We start from the raw sequence: 20735 nt of genomic DNA, 5'->3' as shown, positions 1-20735 counted from the left end.
ATTTTATTTTTTATTTTTTCAGGCAGGTCATGAAATTATCGCAATCCATTTTAACGGGTCTGCCAGATCTGGGCTGGGCAGCGACTCAGGTCATTAGGCCCGCGGGCTTGAACGAGACCGGCTCAACCTGCCTGAAACGTGAGAGATGAGCAGAACGATCACCTGCTACCAGCGTAACATACAACCCGTCTCACGTGCTAGTTTGTAGGGTGTTGGACATCCCATCCGTGCAGAAGGTAGACCTCACGATCAAGATTGGCTGGTGCAAAAATCAGGCCGGACCTCTCATCAGGAGGGCCACGTGACTATGCTGTAATTAGACCATCTGCAGGTCACATTTAAACCATTCATAGTTTCGTATGGGGCGGTCCACCAGCTACAGGTGATCAATATTAAAAAATTAAAAATAAAAATGAAAATGAAAAATCTATATTGTGAAATAAAAAATAAATTATACGAAACATGTGATGGTACTTATTCGGCGCCATCCGGATTGTATAGAGCATGAGTAGCCATGGGAGTGCCAACTTGGGTGAGACCCTAACCGTAGGGGGGCCACCTCGATGTATGCATGGTATATCCACGCCGTTTGTCTGTTTTTTCAGATTGTTGTAGGCCGTGGTCCCAAAAATGAAGCAGATACAAGTTATAGGTGTACCACACCACATAAAACAGTGTTTAATGACCATTGAATATCATTTGTAGGCCATAAAATTTTTAGATCAAGCTGATATTTAGTTTTTTTCCTTTCATTCAGAATCAAGTATATAATAATGATGTAAAGACCCTCAAAGGTCAATACGTGGTGTTTGAGGGTACGTGGACCCAAGTCCCAGTGTCACTTTTTGATAAGAGTTTCGGTGGTAGGCTTTCTAGAGTTTCAAGACCCGGTCAAAGGTTCAAGTACCCATTGGGTGGTGAAATTCCACTGGGACGTGAGTGTGTGGGGGTGTGTAAAAGAATAAAAATAATAAAAAATAAAAAGTTAGAATTGAGAATAAGCACTTATGTCATGCATGAGCATGAAAATTTTTGAGGTATTGTAACTTCTTAGGCATTGAGATGCATTTTCTTAAATTAGCACAGATATGCCCTCCATGTCTTAAGGATCGCGGTTACTTGGATAATCAACCCGCTGCTTTTCCTATGGGAAAGAATTTGCACGGATATAAGATCAATGTGCTCTCCTTCGGGGATCCTAGCATGTATTGACAACTCATTGGATGTCTCACATTATTTTTATTTTTTTAAAAGAAAGGAGTAAAATGTATTTTGGTTGAAGAGCCACAAATATCTCATTTTCCATATCGGTTTTGCTCCTTACATGACTAATTGTGGAGGTGAAATTGAATATAAATTGCATGATGACCCTACTAACATTGTTAATATTGTTTTCGGCTCGCCCCCTTTTGTGGTCCTTGGACCTGTACAGGAAGAAGGAGAAAGGTAACCCTGGCTTTACCAGGGGACCTCCGATGCTTAACTTAGAATCAGGGTCTTAGAATAAAGGTCTTTATATTTATAATGGTATTGTACCTTACAGGGCTTTCGCAATTAGAGTAGCTCTCAATCTCCTGGAATCCGTAATCCTTCGTATTCCTGGATTGAGAGATCTAGAGTTTTACTAGGTAACTTAGCTTTATCTTCCGAAAATCTTAGCCTTATCTCTCGAAAATCCGAAAGCTATATTGCTCCATATCTAAAATCTTAGCCTTATCTCCCGAAAATCTTAAATAGAGATCTAGAGTTTTACTAGGTAACTTTCGGATATGGAGCGATATAGCTCGGCTGACTCTTATCTCTTCAACACGGTCATGCTGAGATAAGTTTTACAGTTAATCTCCACCCACTCTATTGGCCAACTCAATTTATGGGTCGGACTAAAGTTCGGGCAGCTCTAGGGCCGACTGATCATAGGTCGGTTTAGGCTTTCCTCTGTGATGTTTTTGATTGAACATTTAGGTGCACTTCCTTCCTTAGGGGTTTCGCTTTATAGCCCAGGACATTCAGGCCACGGTCGGGCTAAACGCCTCACAATCTGAGTTACGTCTCTCTATCCAGCATTTTATGGACTTTGGGCTTTACTCGGACTCGACGCCCGACGAGTCCGAGCCATCGCTTCACTGACTTTTCTGACTCTCAAGCCGACTCAAGGACTTGTCATATTTTTTTTCCCAACAAACACCAGCATCTATGATGAACTAATATGGCAGGATTTGATTATGCTACCGCTGTAAAAAATGAGTCTCACACAAAGCATATTTGAAAGTTGTTAAGGGGGCGTTTGGCCTGGGGCATTAGATGGGATTAGGTGGGATATAATTGCATTTGATCTTATGCAATTCCATCCAAACATTTGGAGAGGATAGGAAAGGTTGGGATTAGGTAGAATGGAATTGCATTTAGTATTGTAGAATTGCATTTGGTCCCATGCAGGATTTTCGTAAATTTTGAAATCCACTACACATATAGGCCCCACATTGATGCATGCGTTTATCCATGCCATCCATTTATATAAACTGTTTACACATGACATTATGGTTATGTATGTGTACAAGTAAATGTCATCCATTTTGAATTTGGTCCATTGATTATAATTTCTTGCTCTACCAAACATAATTTTGCTTAATCTGGTATTTTCCCATAGAAAATTTTTATTCCAAACATGGGATTGAATGGCTATAATACGATGATTTTTTCATACATGCAATCATTATGTAATAATGATGTTAATCCCATCTAATACAATTCAATACCATTTAATTTCGCAGACCAAACACACTGTAAGTGGAGTATGTATCTAAATTATCTTTTAGAGTGACATATGGTCCAATCAAAATCCATCACATCGGGTCACCATAGACATTTGCATTGGCAAAGTCACCATGCCATCCGGTGAAATTGGCCAAACGTTGCTTACAACATGTATAGTAGATATAAGTACAATTAGCTAGTGAAAGTAGCATTTTACATATTAACATGAGTTATTAACAGGCCATTCGTCGTAATCGCTCATCAAGACTTCCATTACACAAGGCCGCCGGGGATTCAACCGGCGCTGTAATATCAAGTTGAATTATTATCATCAATGCTCGACTCAACCACAACATCCGCAAATCGCACCTTTTTCTTCTTTGGCTTCGTTTTCTCTCTTCTCTTATCATCTATAAAAACAAAGTGATGAAAATTGAGAAAAAAAAAACCAAATACCAGACGGGGATGTTATATGCATGGTTCTATGACTCGGCGACTCAGACCAACTCGTTCGGTCCCGAGTCGGAGTGACTCGTCCAATTCTGTAATAACTCGGTCTTGAGAGGGTTACTCAACCTAGCCGTTCCAAGTCACCCCTATCTTCATTTATGACTTGCAGTGTTGAACTGTATCACAGCCAACCAAGTCCGAGTCGACTCAGACGAGTCATTTGTCAGAGTCTTAAAACCGAAAAACCATGAAAAAGCACTTACCAGAAGAGATACAAGAACGTAGATCGTGTGATTTATCTTTGGAATTTCGATCTATGGCGAATTGGGTGGTGGAGATTGCCTTTTGCCGACGTAACGCCAAGAGAATGACAGTGCCGGAGACCACCATGACAGTAGCTAAAACCACACAATGAGAGCCGAGAAGAGAATACATGGTAGAGAAGATGGAAGAAAAATGATTTCTCTGGAGGGCTGTTAGTGACTAATGAAAAGGAAATCATGATTATATATTACAGATATGTGCTTAAGACAATTTAGCAGGGGATTCGTGGCACATGTGACAATGTTCTATACGTGTGAAAGATCCATGCCGTTCGTTGGGTGTGGTGCCTTGAAGATTAGGTTGGATGTACTAATAGAATATTTTCCTCAAATGGCCCATCATTTCATGATAGGCCCACTCAAGATCTACAAAGTCAATGTGCCCATCATGAGAGGATGGACCATGTAAGATCCGCTATCATGCACTTGTAATAGTAGTACAACGTCGAGAGTCGCTTGATGTGTGGACCAGCATGGTTTTTGGGCCAATCAATGAATTTTCACCGTTGGCCCGTACAATGAGTGGCCTGGATACCAAGTTGGCAGGTGCGCGGCGAACAATCTGTCTTTTACTTTTGTTAACATGATGGTACAAAGTTGTACTACTGTGATACCAAAAGAACAGAAAAATGGGTGTATATATCAATGAAGGCGTGGGTATAATCAATCTACTCGTATCATATTTACTGGTCACAAACGGGAGTGGATTAGGTGCGGCACCGGCCTCACCCAAGACGGTGAGACCCTTTCCGTGGGGCCTACCTTGATGTATTTATTATATATCCATTCCGTCCATCAGTTTTTAAAGATCATTTAATGGTATAATCCAAAAAATGAATAATATCCAAATCTCAGGTGGACCATACTTTAGTAAACAGTGTTGATTGAACTTTCTACCATTAAAAACTTCCTAGAGCCCACTGCAATGTTTCTATAATGTTTAATCTAAATCCAACATGCTGATAATATTACATAAATCTGGATGAAGGGCAAAAAAAAAATATCATCTTGATATTAAAAAAAATGGACTATTAATAGTCAATAATCACTGTTTCGAATGGTATGGCCCACCTAATAATTGGATCTGCTTCATTTTTTGAGGCTCATGCTGTAAAATGATGTGAAAGAATGGATGGAGAGTGTAAATATAGAATACATACATCAAAGTGGGCCCCACGGTAAGGGCCGCACCATCTTGGTGGGTCCGGGGTCGGACCAAATCCGCTGTCGTTACAATTAAAGAAGGTTCTTAAATTTGGAATAGCACGGCCATTCACGCAAGAAGATACATAAAAGTTGAATCGAACACACGTGCCAAATTACTACATTCGTGCGACATCGGGACCAATAATTAGGTGGGCCATGCTGGACCCATAAGTCAGGTCTATCCACCTGTCAGGTGGGTCCCACTAGATCTAAGAAAATGGAGACTTAGGAAATAAATCGTCGATGCGTGTGGTCCACTTCACAAGTAGATTGGTACGAGATATTTCCACGTGGCGCATGCTGCGGATCCCACACATGTGCCTCGTAGCAACGTCTGCCGCGATTCACCTCTTCAGTATCTGTGTTAGCGCGAATCGCTTTAAACTCTCGTCCAGATTTCTAGAAACCCTCTAAATTCGTAAGCTTTTGCTCGTGCATTGCACGGAAGCTGATAGTGACATCAGCTTCGAAAATGGAAAGGTGAGGGCGACTCTCATGTGAGAGTGGCACACGTGTCATAGTTGGGGGCCATTCATCAGGTAATGCGCACTTTAAAACATGCCATAAAAAATTAGGTTAGCACACTAATTGAGCATGCCACACATGTTGACTTCTAACCGTCCATTTTTCTTTACAGGAGTTTGACCTGCCTCATGAACTCAGGTTCAAATCCTGTTATTGGGAATTTTTGGGGAGATTTTTTAAAGTACGAGGTTTCTTCAGGTATATCATAAAGAAACTCTCACTAAAAAATAAAAAATTAATATTATTATCACAAATTAATAAATGATTTTGGATATTTTAAATATGTTATTATATGATGAACTGGCTAAAATCTTAAATAAGTTTCCTGTTAATATTAAATTAAATTTGCAATAAAATTGTAAAAATTGTTGACAGCCTACCTTTTGAATGCAAAAATTTTGAATAGTTGCGAAATGAATGTGGGCCCACTGTGATGTATGTGGCTTATCCATACTATTTATCCATTATACTAACTGAATTTAGGGCATGACCCAAAAAATGAGATAGATCTAGAGTTCAGGCCAATCACACCACATAACTTGTGATGAATCAAATGCCCATCGTTTAATACTTCTTAGGGAATTTAGAGGTTTTGGATCAAGCTGATACGTGTTTTCCACTTATTCACGTTTGTGTGACCTTATGAGTAGGTTAGATGACAAATAAACATCAATGTAGGCTTGATGAAGAAAATAACTTTCAATGGTGAACATTTTAAGGACAATGTTTCCTTCAGTGTGGCCCACTTGAGTGTTGGATTTAATTTCTTTTTCAGCTCATGCCTCAAAATATTTTAGTAAAACATATGAATGATACAAATATGTCACATACATCATGGTGTGGTCCTCAAATTGACCAGTTTTCAACCCAAAAATACACCCTCAGTATCAAAAGGCTAAAAAGGTGATAATTACAAATTTATAATGTATTTGTGGTTAACATTAAAAATCAAACCAAACCTAAAATGCAATGGCCACAATCTGTCCTAGCTTATGTTAGAATGTCACAAAATAAATCTAAAGTTTGAGTAGGCCCAACATAGAAAATATGAAGATGGGTCATCCATAGTTGGAGGACTTTCCTCTCTATCCTACTTAGAGTTGGGCATGGGACAACTTGACTCGACAGACTTGACTCATTTCACTCATTTAGACTTGACTCGACCCGAACCAAGTGGGTGAGTCAATCCGAACTACGTAGACTTCATCCAATTCCAACTCAAAACGAGTTGAGTTCGGGTCACCCAGTAACTCGACCCGACTCAATCGAAATCCAACTCGGTATTGACTAAACTCGATCTGAAACTTGACTCGAACATTTAAAAAAAAAAAAAAAAAAAACTAGATTTGACCATTCAGATCTGAGATACCATGTAGCTGATGGAGAGGCTTCAATTCTAGTAGTTGTACCTAGGTTTTGAGTTGTGATTTCAAACAACGTATACCTATTGCACCCAACCCAACTTGGTGTTGACTCGACCCAACTCGGTACTTGTGATTGGGTCGGACTCGGTCCAGATAAGTCCAGGTTAGACCCAGCTTCAGATCAGGTCAAACATGCTAGACTTGGTACTGAGTCGGGTCGAGTTTGGGTCAGGTCTATTTCAAAACTAGGTCAAGTCGGGTCAACCTTACCTAGGTCCGACTCGACTCAATGTCCAACTCTAATCATACTCTCTCCATATGCATTGCACATGCCATACTCTCTACCACTAAGAAAAGAAATACTAAGAGTTATATATGCCAAATGGACAAGACTTATCTAGTCTTGATGGGGACCAAAACATTATAGAGTCCTACCAATGTGGGGCCATGGCCATGATTAAGGTTGTTGATATGATAGTTCCCATAGTAGATGAGGGATGCCCAAAAACATGTAAGAGGGGAGGATCATATCCATCTTATCTTTGGCCCCCTTTTGAGGACCATTGCCATGTTGTCCTTAACATGTTCACATTGAATAATGACGTTCAAATGTGGGAGACTAATAGGGCAACCTCCATCCATTGTGAAACCATTGCATCAATGGTCTAGATCACACAAGGTGGACCTTCTCTTGTACTGGTGAGGTGCTTTTAGGGGTGGCAATGACTCAGGTTTGGCCCAAGTTAGGGTAAAACTCGAGCCCAACCTATTTACTGTAGGGATCTAAATTATGGCCCAAACCCACCACAAACTATTACCTTGTAGCCTTCACCATCTCATTTGATTGTAACTGGGTTGGCCCAATTGCACCTAATCGGATCTAACAATACCATACTCAAGCCCGCATTTTCTAACCCAAGCCTGACCCACCACCCATTTAGGGGGTATTTGGTTCTTAAGTTGCTTAAGATAAGCTACTTATTCCACAAGTTAGCTTATCTTAGTCTTTGATTGCTTGCCTCTAAGTGTAGAGGTTCGTAAGTAGTATTCCGTGAATACAAGGTCGATCCCACAGGGAGATGAATTGTGAGAAGAAAAAAAATCAAATGCAAAACAAACTAAGTAATAAAAACTAAACTAATGATTTGATTTTGAGATTTTTGAATGGATGTAATTCAACTGAATAAAATAACACCCAAGCTTCAAAGTTCCACACATAGGTTAATGTTCCAAAATTAATCATGATGACTTGGATAACACAATTAGGATCTGAGTACTATGGTCAGCCTAATCAAAAAATAAAATAATTTAAATATTTTAATAAGTGATATAAAATATTAAAAAATTCATAGATTTGCACCATTGATATATATTGTCAAGCGTCAGTGATTTTAAAAATTCAATATCAATGAGATAATGAAAATCAAAGAAATATAACAGGTTGAGAACCTCTCCTATCTAGGAAATCTAATTGATCTAGGGTAAGCCTATCCATCAATGTAGATCTCATATGATGGAAATATATGGATCTCACAAGAGGATAAAAAATAAAACCTAAATAATAGATAACATGCATACACCATTCTTCTCATCATTAAAACAATCAATCATCATAATCTTAAAGAATTATTAAACCCATGTGCTTCCCTTCTAGCCTGGGCTAGAAGGAACTTAGAAAAACATAATTAAATTGCAGAAATAAAAAAACAAGAAGAAAGAAATAAATGCAAATAGAAAAGATCTAAAAAAAATAACTTATAGAACTTTAATAAAATTAAAAACTCTTTAAAAACCCTAATTCTTACTTTGGAATGCTTTGAATGATGTTTAGGAATTCCCTAGGAAGCCCTATTTATAAGTAGGGAACTCCAATTTGCGTACAAAGTTGAAAAATCCTATAAACTGCATCAAATATACGTATTTTTTCAAAATAGACTTTTCGATGCACAGTTTGTTTAAAATAGATTTCCTGCTGTGTAGTTTTCCAAAATAGACCTCAAAGCTTCATAATACACTTTTCAGGCCGATTTCAGGATTCTTAATTTCAAATCTTCGATCTTTTCATTCCTCAATTGATTTTCTTGGATCTTTGGCATGTGAATTCTTCAATCTTGGTCTCCTAAGATCCATCCCTTGTCTTGGTGATTCTTGAGTATCAAATCCATGCTTTTAAGCACCATTTTTCAATCTAAGCTCTTAAATTTACCTTGCAACATATACATGAGTAAATTAGAATATTAAGCTGATTCATGTTCATAAAACCAAGATGTAAATGGGGAAAATTATGCAATATTTGAGTCTCAACACACCCCCAACCAGTATTTTGCTAGTCCTGAGCAAATTAAGCGAAGAAAAATAAAAATAACAATAAAATTAATTCTAGAAACAAAATTAAAATAAAAATAAAATTCTAACTACACCACTTTCGAAGGCAATTTTGATTGCATTTAGCATATGCAACAAGCCTTTAAACCCCTAGGTTTCCCCTAGTGGACAAGTTATAGTTTCGTGAGGGTTTTCAGAAATGTTACCCACAAATATTGAAAACATGAAAAATAGTTCAACACTCAAAAATTTATACAATTATGCCTCCATTCATCATATGAATTCCAAAACAAAATAATACTTGCCCTAAGTCTGAAGTTAATTAGAATCTCAATTTTCTAATCCATTACATCCTTGAGTTCAGAGACCTAATCAAAATTTAGAATAGTTATGATCCAATATCCTTAGGTGCTCCGTGACACTAGTCTAACTTGATTCCTAAATTTCTACAAGGAAAATATTTTTTCTAGATTTGAAACTCCAACTTTATTTTTTACAACTTCCATCATGTTTGGATTGAGACACCTTTGAGGTTGTCTAATTAATTTGGCGTCATCATCAAGGTGGATCCGATGAGTGCATATGGAAGGGCTTATACCCTTGATGTCAGAAATGGTTCAACCCAAGACTCCTTTGTGGTCCCTTAGAACTTTCAACAATTTAATCTCTTGATCCTTCTCTAAAAATGAAGAGATCACCACAGGATAAGTTTTATTTTTACCTAAGTATGCATACTTAAGTTCATTTAGTAGTGGTTTTAAATTAAGCTTTGGAACATTGGTTAGTGATGGTGAGGTAGTGAGTCCTCGATAGATAGGATTTGAGTGCGCAGTCTCCATTGGTACATACCAATGTCCTGGATGGTAGTGCTCTCATTATCATCGAAAATTTCAGCAAACACTTTTTCTAAATCAGAATTTTTCAAGTCCCCAATGACTTGAATCAATTTCTCAATCAGACTAGGTTCCAATTCCTCTTCTTCTATCAAGCAGTCCATGAAATTCAGCTCATGGATCTCATTATTATTAATGAGCTGCTTACATAGATTGAAAATATTTAGCTCTAGAGTCATGTTACCAAAAGATAAGTTTATCACTCCATTCATGCAATTTATGATTGCATTTGAAGTTACTAAGAATGGGAGGCCTAAAATAATGGGAACTTGAGCGCTAGCATTTACACATGGTTCAGTGTCTAGTACAATAAAATCTACGGGGAAGTAGAATTTCTCCACTTGGACTAGCAAGTCCTCTAAAATTTCCGTTGGTACCTTAATAGAGCAGTTAGCGAGTTGGAGTGTAATCGTGGTTGGTTTAAGCACGTCTAACCCTATTTGTTTATAAACTGAATAAGGTACTAAGTTGACACTTGTACCCAAATCTAGCAAAGCATGCTCAATTCAAAAATTTCTAATAATACAAGGAATAGTGGGACTTTTCGGATCTTTGTATTTGGGTACAACCCTTCGTTGAATGATAACACTCACTTTCTCAGTAAGGAAGGCCTTTTTGTGCATATTTAATTTCCTCTTTACAGTGCACAAGTCCTTGAGATATTTAGCATATGATGAAATTTGTTTAATGATATCAAGTAGAGGAATATTGACAGTAACCTTTTGGAGCACATCCAACACCTCTTAATATTTCATAGGGATAGTTGAATTCCGAAGTCTAGATGGGAACAGAACTGAAGGCTCATATGACTTAGTCCGTTTATCCTTTTGCTGTTGCGGCTCTTAAACCATAGTCGGTTTATCATTTTTTTGAGACAGTGGCTCATCCTCCGGTATTTCTACTGGTTACATTATCTTGTTATCGACCTCTTTTCCACTTCTCAAGGTAATGATGGCCTTAGCTTGTTCATGATGTAGCTCACTTGGATTTGAGTCTCCAATGAAATGTGTGTTTTGAGGGTTTGACACAGATTGAGAAGGAAGAGTGCCTTTTTCCTTAGCATTTAGTTGAGTCTCAATCCTAACCACAGCTGTCTTTAATTCCTAATTTGATTGGATTAGAGACTGATTCATTTGAGTTGAGAGTTCATGAATGTGGTCAATGCATCCTCCACAGATGATTGCTTTGGCGGGGGCACATATGGTGCATTGTTAGGTGCCCTAAAGAAGTTGTTTTGTGGAGACATTTGAGGTGCATTAATTTGTGGTCCATTCCTCTAACTAAGATTAAGATGGTTACGCCAATTTGGATTATACGTGTTTCCCATTGGTTGCATAACTGACCTTTGGTAATTATTTGGAGTATTTGCTTGATCATGCTCATGCGTGATATTTTGTACAACTGAGATTATTGGACAATCCTTTGTGTCATGGTCTGTACCACCACAAATGGTACAAAAATTACCTAAGGAAGTGTTTGCTTTAACCATATTAACCTTCCTAATTTCCAAGGCTTCGACATTTCTAACCAATGCAGCGAATTTTGCATTAAGGTCTCTTCCTCTCTTAAGACATACATTCCTGCTTTCTCTCTAGGAATGGGTCTAATTTGATCTGATTTAGCAGAGACATCTTATGTCTGCGTATTCTCTGCTAACATATCTAGAAAATTCGAAGCCTCATTATGATCTTTGTCAAGAAAGGTTCCACCACACACATCTTTATGAACTGACGAGTATCTATGGTAAGCCCCTTTCAGAAAGCATCAATCACGTGTTATGGTTCATACTCATGATGTGGATAAGTAATTAGAATGTCTTTGAAGCGCTCCCAAGCTTGAAAAAATAGTTCATTCCCATTTTGGGAGAATGACATGGTTTCTTGTTTTAGTGCATTTGTTTTGTGCTCGGGAAAGAACTTTTAAAAAAACTCTCTACTTAAGGCTTGCCATGAAGTGATGGTATTAGGTGTTAGAGAGTTGAGCCATGCTTTGGCCCGATCCTTTAGAGAAAATGAGAATAACCTAAGCTTAAGTATATCCTTATTGCCATTGTTTGCTTGTAACGTTGCAATTACTTCTTCAAAGTCTTTGAGGTGCAAGTAGGGGCTTTTAGAATCTAAGCCATGAAATCTAGGAATCAATTGAATCATACCTGGTTTAAAATCACACTTGATTTTTAAAAAAAAACCTTCACATGGATGACTATCCACACCCCCCAACCTAAAATTTACATTGTCCCCAATGTAATGATAATGTAATGCAGAGAACAATAAAAATAAAAGAAAGGGTGGATAGTACCTACCATGAAAAACTCACCTGCTATATGACACTAAAAAGAATTGAATATGATACTAATCCTACAGAAATGCTCTATCAGACTAGGAGTATCAATCTGAATATTCTGGCTCATGAAGAGGGAATGACTCCTCTCCCAAATGAAAGTTTTCCACATAAGGCTTCAATCTCTGACCATTAACCTTGTAACATTGTCATTACGTGGATTCTCAGTTTTAATACCCCATGAGTATAAACATTCTTCACAATGAAGGGGCCTGTCCATCTTGATCTTAACTTTCCTAGAAAGAACTGGAGACGAGAATTGTACAATAGGACCTTTTGCTAAGGTTCAAAATTCTTTCTCAGGATATTTTTGTCATAAAAAGCTTTGGTCCTCTCTTTATAGATTTTAGAATTTTCATAGGAATCTCTCCTCAACTCCTCTAATTCATTCAACTCTAATTTCCTTTATTCACTTGCTTGGTCCATATCAAAGTTTAATTTCTTTATTGCCCAGTAGGCTTTATGTTCTAATTTCACAGGCAAGTGGCAAGCCTTTCCATACACCAATCTGTATGGAGACGTTCCAATCGGGGTCTTATAAGTAGTCCTATGAGCCCATAAAGCGTTGGATAGTCTGAGGGACCAATCCTTCCTATCTGGCCTTATAGTTTTCTCTAAAATATATTTGATTTCCTGATTACAAATCTCAGCTTGCCCACTTGTTTGTGGGTGGTATGGGGTGCTCACTTTATACTTGATGCCATATTTCTTCATCAAAGCCTCAAATGTCCTATTGCAAAAGTGAGACCTGCCATCACTAATGATGGCCTTTGGAGTTTCAAATCTAGAAAAAATATTTTTCTTGAGGAATCATATGACCACTTTGTTGTCATTGATCCTACTTGGAACTGCCTCAATCCACTTTGAAACATAGTCCACACTAACCAATATATAAAGAAATTCAAAAGAAGATGGAAATGGGCCCATAAAATCAATACCCCAACAATCAAAAATCTCCAATGGTAGAATTGGGGATAAAGACATCATGTTGTGTTGGGACACTTTTTCTAATTTTTGACATCTATGACAAGCAACATAGAAAGTATGAGTGTCTTTAAACATGGTGGGATAGTAAAAACTACACTGTAAGATTTTTATAGTGGTTTTCTTAGTAGAACAATGGCCACCACATGTTTCCATGTGACAAAAGGAAATAACACTCTGAACTTCATCTTCTGGGACACAACGTCTAAAAATCTGATCAGTCCTATATTTATATAAATATGGGTCATCCTAGAAGAAGTTCTTAACCTTGATTTCAAAACGCTTCCTATCTTGTGACTTCCAATGATATGACATTTTTTCCGTTATAAGATAGTTCACAATATCCGCATACCAAGGCAATTTGGAGATCGCAAATAATTGTTCATGAGGAAAAGTGTCCTGGATATGCATCTCCTCAGTGGAATCATTTAACACCAATCTAGAAAGGTGATCGACCACTACGTTTTCTACTCCTTTCTTATCTTTTATCTCTAAGTCAAATTCTTGGAGTAGGAGGATCCATCTCAAAAGTCTCGACTTTGCATCCTTCTTAGATAGTAAATATTTCAAAGCCGAGTGGTCCGTGGAAATGACCACTTTGAATCCCAACAAGTAGGATCTAAACTTATCCAAAACAAAAACTACTGCAAGTAACTCTTTTTTAGTTGTTGAGTAGTTCACTTGGGCCGGGTTTAAAGTTCTACTCGCATAGTGAATAACATAGGGCCGTTTATCTTTCCTTTGGCCCAAAACAGCTCCTATGGCATAATCATTTGCATCGCACAATAGTTTGAAAGGAAGTATCCAAACTGGTGGACGCATGATAGGTGCAGTGGTAAGGGATGCTTTAATTTTATTAAAGACACTTGCACACTCATCTGTCCACTTAAATGGAACATCCTTTTGAAGAAGATTAGTCAAGGGTCTAGTAATGACACTAAAGTCTTTGATGAATCTTCTATAAAAACCAGCATGCCCTATAAGTGATCTAATATCTCTAACAGTCCGGGGGATAGGTAGATTAGCTATAATGTCGAGTTTTGAGCGATCTACCTCGATTCCATTTTTGGAGATAACATAGCCCAAAACAATTTCCTTTTGAACCATGAAATGTCATTTCTCCCAATTTAAGACAAGGTATTTCTCTTCACACCTAGACAAGACAAGAGATAAATTGTTGAGACATTCTTCAAAACTACTCCCAATTACAGAGAAGTCGTTCATGAAAACCTCAAGAAACTTTCCAACCATATTTGAAAAAATACTTAACATATACCGTTGAAAAGTTGCTGGGGCGTTACACAATCCAAATGGCATTCGTTTGAAAGCAAACATGTCAAATGGACAAGTGAACGTGATTTTCTCTTGATTTTTTAGGGCTATCTCTATTTGGTTATATCCAGAATATCCATCAAGAAAACTATAGAAGGAGTGACCTGCTACCCTCTCTAAAACTTGATCAATGAATGGTAGAGGGAAATGGTCCTTCTTTGTGACCTGGTTCAATTTTTTATAGTCAATGCAAACACGCCAACCAGTGGTGACACGTATTGGTATGAGTTCATTATTAGAATTTTGCACAATAGTTATTCCGAATTTCTTTGGGACTACTTGAGTTGGACTCACCCAAACACTATTGGATATTGGGTAGATGATTCTCACATCCAATAATTTGGTCACCTCATTTTTTACAACTTTCATCATGTTGGATTGAGACGCCTTTGAGGTTGTCTAATTGGTTTGGCGTCCTCATCGAGGTGGATCCGATGGGTGCATATGGAAGGGCTTATACCCTTGATGTCAGAAATGGTCCAGCCCAAGGCTCCTTTGTGGTCCCTTAGAACTTTTAACAATTTAATCTCTTGATCCTTCTCTAAAAATGAAGAGATCACCACAGGATAAGTTTTATTTTCACCTAAGTATATATACTTAAGCTCATTTGGTAGTGGTTTTAAATCAAGCTTTAGAACATTGGTTGGTGATGGCAAAGGTCGTGAGTCCTTGATAGATAGGATTTGAGTGCGCGATCTCCATTGGTACATACCAATGTCCTGGGTGGTAGTGCTCTTATTATCATCACAAATTTCAGTAAACACTTTTTTTAAATCAGAATTTTTCAAGTCTCCAATGATTTGAATCAATTCCTCTTCTTCTATCAAGTAGTCCATGAAATTCAGCTCATGGATCTCATTATTATCAATGGGCTGCTTACATAGATTGAAAATATTTAGCTCTAAAGTCATGTTACCAAAAGATAAGTTCATCATTCCATTCCTGCAATTTATGATTGCATTTGAAATTGCTAGGAATGGGCGGCCTAAAATGATGGGAATTTGAGCACTAGCATTTACACATGGTTCAGTGTCTAGTATAATAAAATTTACAGGGAAGTAGAATTTCTCTTCTTGGACTAGCACGTCTTCTAAAATTCCCCTTGGTACCTTAATAGAGTAGTCAGCGAGTTGGAGTGTAATCATGGTTGGTTTAAGCTCGCCTAACCCCATTTGTTTATAAACTGAATAAGGTACTAAGTTGACACTTGCACCCAAATCTAGTAAAGCATGCTCAATTTGAAAATTTTCAATAATATAAGGAATAGTGGGACTTCCCGAGTCTTTGTGTTTGGGTACAACCCTTTGTTGAATGATAGCGCTCACTTTCTTAGTAAGGAAGGTCTTTTTGTGCACATTTAATTTCCTCCTTACAGTGCACAAGTCCTTGAGATATTTAGCATATGATGGAATTTGTCTAATGACATTAAGCAGAGGAATATTGACAGTAACCTTTTGAAGCACATCTAACACCTCTTGATATTTCATGGGAATAGTTGGATTCCAAAGTCTAGATGGGAACGGAACTAGAGGCTCAAATGACTTAGTCTGTTTATCCTTTTGCTATTGTGGCTCTTGAATCATAACCGGTTCATCATTTTCTTGAGACAGTGGCTCATTCTTCGGTATTTCTACCGGTTGCATTATCTTGTTATCGACCTCTTTTTCACTTCTCAAGGTAATGATGGTCTTAGCTTGTTCATAATGTAGCTCACTTGGATTTGAGTATCCAATGAAATGTGTGTTTCTAAGGTTTGACACAGGTTGAGAAGGAAGGGTGCCTTTTTCCCTCGCATTTAATTGAGTCTCAATCCTAGTCACAACTATTTTTAATTCCTGATTTGATTGGATTAGAGACTGATTCATTTGAGTTTGAGAGTTCATGAATGCGGTCAATGCATCCTCCACAGATGATCATTTTGGTGGGGGCATATATGGTGCATTGTTAGGTGCTCTAAAGAAGTTGTTTTGTGGAGGCATTTAAGGCGCATTAGGCGCATTAATTTGTGGTCCATTTCTCCAACTAAGATTAGGATGGTTACGCCAATTTGGATTATACGTGTTTCCCATTGGTTGCATAACTGACATTTGGTAATTATTTGTAGCATTTGCTTGATTATGCTCATGCGTGATATTTTATACAACTGAGATGATTGGATAATCCTTTGTGTCATAGTCTGTACCACCACAAATGCTACAAAAATTATCTAAGGAAGTATTTGTTTTAACCATATTAACCTTCCCAATTTTCAAGGCTTCGACCTTTCTAGCTAATGCAACGAATTTTCGTCTTCCTCTCTTAGGACATACATTCCCGCTTTCTCTCTAGAAATGAGTCTAGTTTGGTCTGATTTAGGAGATCTCTACTAACATATCTAGAAAATTCCAAGCCTCATTATGATCTTTGTCAAGAAAGGTTCTACCACGCATTATCTCTATGAACTGATGGGTATCCATGGTGAGCCCCTTTCGGAAAGCATCAATCATGTGCCATGGTTTATAACTATGATGTGAACAAGTAATTAAAATGTCTTTGAAGTGCTCCTACGCTTGAAAAAATAGTTCATTCCCTTTTTGGGAGAATGACATGATTTCTTGTTTTAGTGTATTTGTTTTGTGCTCAGGAAAGAACTTTTTCAAAAACTCTCTACTTAAGGCTTGCCATGAAGTGATGGTATTAGGTCTTAGAGAGTTGAGCCATGCTTTGGCCCGATCCTTTAGAGAAAATGAGAAAACCTGAGCTTAAGTACATTCCTATTGCCATTATTTATTTGTAACGTTGCAATTACTTCCTCAAAGTCCTTGAGGTGCAAGTAGGGGCTTTAAGAATCCAGGCCATGAAATTTAGGAATTAATTGAATCACACCTGGTTTAAAATCAATGTTCCTTGTATGAGCAGGGAACACTATACAAGATGGTAAAGTTTATCTCTCAGGGTGTAAATGTTCACGTAAAGTCCATGGTTGGTTTAACACATTCCTATGAACTTCATTTTCATCCTCAAGAGGAGGATTACGTTGATTTTCTTTGTTTGGATTTATAGTTGGATCTGATAGATTTGAATTTGGATTATCAACTAGGTCTGTCATGGAATCCAAGTGATGTTGAGTGCCTCTTTTAAGTGAATGATTAAGGCCTGGAACTAATCCGCCTTTGGAGGAGAGTCGATTGTTTTGATTCCTACTCCAACGGGACATAAACCATCTATACCACACAACAAATACCACTAATTCAAATAGCAAGTATGATACTTAAAATAAAAATAAAAACTTAACCAACAACCCAGGCGGCAGGGCTGACCATGAGGGTTCAATCCACAAAGCAAAATAAATCAACAACCCATGTGGCAGGGCCGACCATGAGGGTTCAGTCCACAAAGCAAAAAAAATCAACAACCTAAGCGGTAAGGCCGACCATGAAGGTTCAGTCCACAAAGTAAAAATAAATCAACAACCCAGGCGACAGGGCTGACCATGAGGGTTTAATCCAAAAAAAAAAATCAACAAAAGGAAAACTAATGAAGAAATTAAACTATGCTAATCTGGAAAATAGATTCAGCGGATGATCTTTGTGATCAAACAACAACTGTAAGACAACCATAACACTTGGGTGATAAAATCTCAAGCAGGGCAACCTTATGTTATAATTAGTGCTTGAAAGACCCAACTGAATTTACTTTCAAAGAAAAAGAAAAAGAAAAGAAATCTACGAAAAATTTGGAGGGTTTAGAAGAGAACTTACTTTAGAAGAAAACTTACCTTAGCTATCTTGCACAAATTTAATCTATCTCAGTCTCTCCCCGGCAACGATGCCAAAAAATTGATTGCTTGCTTCCAAGTGCAGAGGTTCGTAAGTAGTATCCCGTTAATACAGGGTCGATCCCATAGGGAGATGAATTGTGAGAAGGAAAAAATCAAATGCAAAATAAACTAAGTAATAAAAACTAAACTAATGATTTGATTTTGGAATTTTTGAATGGATGTAATTCAACTGAATAAAATAACACCCAAGCTTTTAAGTTCCACACATAGGTTAATGTTCCAAAATCATGATGACTTGGATAACACAACTAGGATCTGAGCACTATGGTCAGCCTAATCAGAAACTAAAACAGTTTAAATATTTTAATAAGTGATATAAAATATTAGAAAATCATGGATTTGCACCATTGATATATATTCTCAAGCGTCAGTGATTTTAAGAATTCAATATCAATGAGATGATGAAAATCAAAAAAATATAACAGGTTGAGAACCTCTCTTATCTAGGAAATCTGATTGATCTAGGGTAAGCCTATCCACCAATGTGGATCTCATATGATAGAAACATATGGATCTTAAAAGGATAAAAAACGAAACCTAAATAATAGATAACATGCATACACCATTCTTCTTATCGTTAAAACAATCAATCATCATAATCTTAAAGAATTATTAAACCCATGTGCTTCCCTTCTAGCTTGGGCTAGAAGGAACTTAGAAAAACATAATTAAATTCAAGAAATAAAAAAACAAGAAGAAAGAAATAAATGCAAATAGAAAAGATCTAAAAAAAATAACTTATAGAATTTCAATAAAATTAAAAACTCTTTAAAAATCCTAATTCTTGCTTTGGGGTGCTTTGAATGATGTTTAGGAATGCCCTAGGAAGCCCTATTTATAAGTAGGGAACTCCAATTTTCTTATAAAGTTGAAAAACCCTAGAAACCGCTTCAAATATACGTATTTTTTTAAAATAGACTTCTCGCTGCACAATTTGTTTAAAATGGATTTCCTGCTGCGCAGTTTTCAAAAATAGACCTCATAGCTTCATAATACACTTTTCACGACGATTTCAGGATTCTTCACTTCAAATTTTCGATTCTTTTCATTTCTCAATTGATTTTCTTGGATCTTTGACATGTGAATTTTTCAATCTTGGTCTTCTAAGATCCATCCCTTGCCTTGGTGATTTTTGAGCATCAAATCTATGCTTTTAAGCACCATTTTTCAATCCAAGCTCTTAAATTCACCTTGTAACATATACATAAGTAAATTAGAATATTAAGCTGATTCATGTTCATAAAACCAAGATGTAAATGGAAAAAATTATGCAATATTTGAGTCTCAACAGTTTCTACTTATTAAGAAGATAAATATGTTTGGCAAACAATATACTTATCAACTTCTTCTCTCTTTCGTCTCTCTTTATGCCTCTCTTCAGCAACTTATGAAAAGTAGAAAAGCTAAAAATATTAATTAAAGTGATTATGCACTTTTAAGTAAAAAAGTTACTTATAGTTAATCATAAACTAAGCTTATTTATTTGAAATAAGTCACTTATCTACTGCTGTAAGTAGAAAAAGTAATTAACTTATTTGGTAGTATTTAAATAGGCCCTTAAAGTGGGTTGGGCCAGTTGACCCATAGATAAATCATGCTCATTACCACTTACTGGATGCTAAACCCATCTAGGTCTTCAAGACTCTATAATTGCACATGAAATATTAGTTTAGGGCCAGTTTGAATTCAAGAAAAGGAAAGGGAAAGAAGTGTTGTCTCCCATGAAACTCACTTGCCGTTGTTTGTTAAGCCTTCTTTGTGGGAATTTATGGGAACCACAAATTTTCAATTTCTTTATTAGCAAATAATAAATTAAATTTTCCTCTTCCACCCAAATGTGACACCATCCATCTTCAATTGCTTCTCATATGCTACCCGTATTAATGTACCAGCTGAGCCATTGTCCATCTTTAGTTATGCCCCCACACACACCACTATGTTGCATGCCAATAAGCCACATCATCTCTTATGCTTGACATGTGCCAATGTGCCACATATACCAATTCATCTTCTCTCTATGCCCCCATATATGCAAAGCAGTCCACATGCACTAATGTTCTACATGTGTCATCATCCATCTTAAATTACTCCAAATATGTCACATGTGCCAATGTTGACAGTGTGTACAAGCACTACTATCTTCAAGTGCCAACGTGTGTCAAATGTGCCAATGCATGTTTTCTATCACATATGCCGCCGTACAACTTTTAGTACCTCACATGTGCCACATGTGCAACAATTCAACTATAAGCACCCACATATATGCCACGTATGTTACATGTGTCACCATCCATCTTTAAGCATTTCACATTGCCGCATGTGCTAATTTAGCTCATGCTAGTGGCTATCTAAAATTTCATTCTTGAGAAATTTTTTATTTTGTTAAATGACAAATTTAAAAATAGATTCTAAATTTGTA

This window comes from Magnolia sinica, chromosome 1, assembly GCF_029962835.1.
Source record: "Magnolia sinica isolate HGM2019 chromosome 1, MsV1, whole genome shotgun sequence".
Taxonomy (NCBI): domain Eukaryota; kingdom Viridiplantae; phylum Streptophyta; class Magnoliopsida; order Magnoliales; family Magnoliaceae; genus Magnolia; species Magnolia sinica.
Note: the sequence above shows the minus strand (reverse complement) of the source record.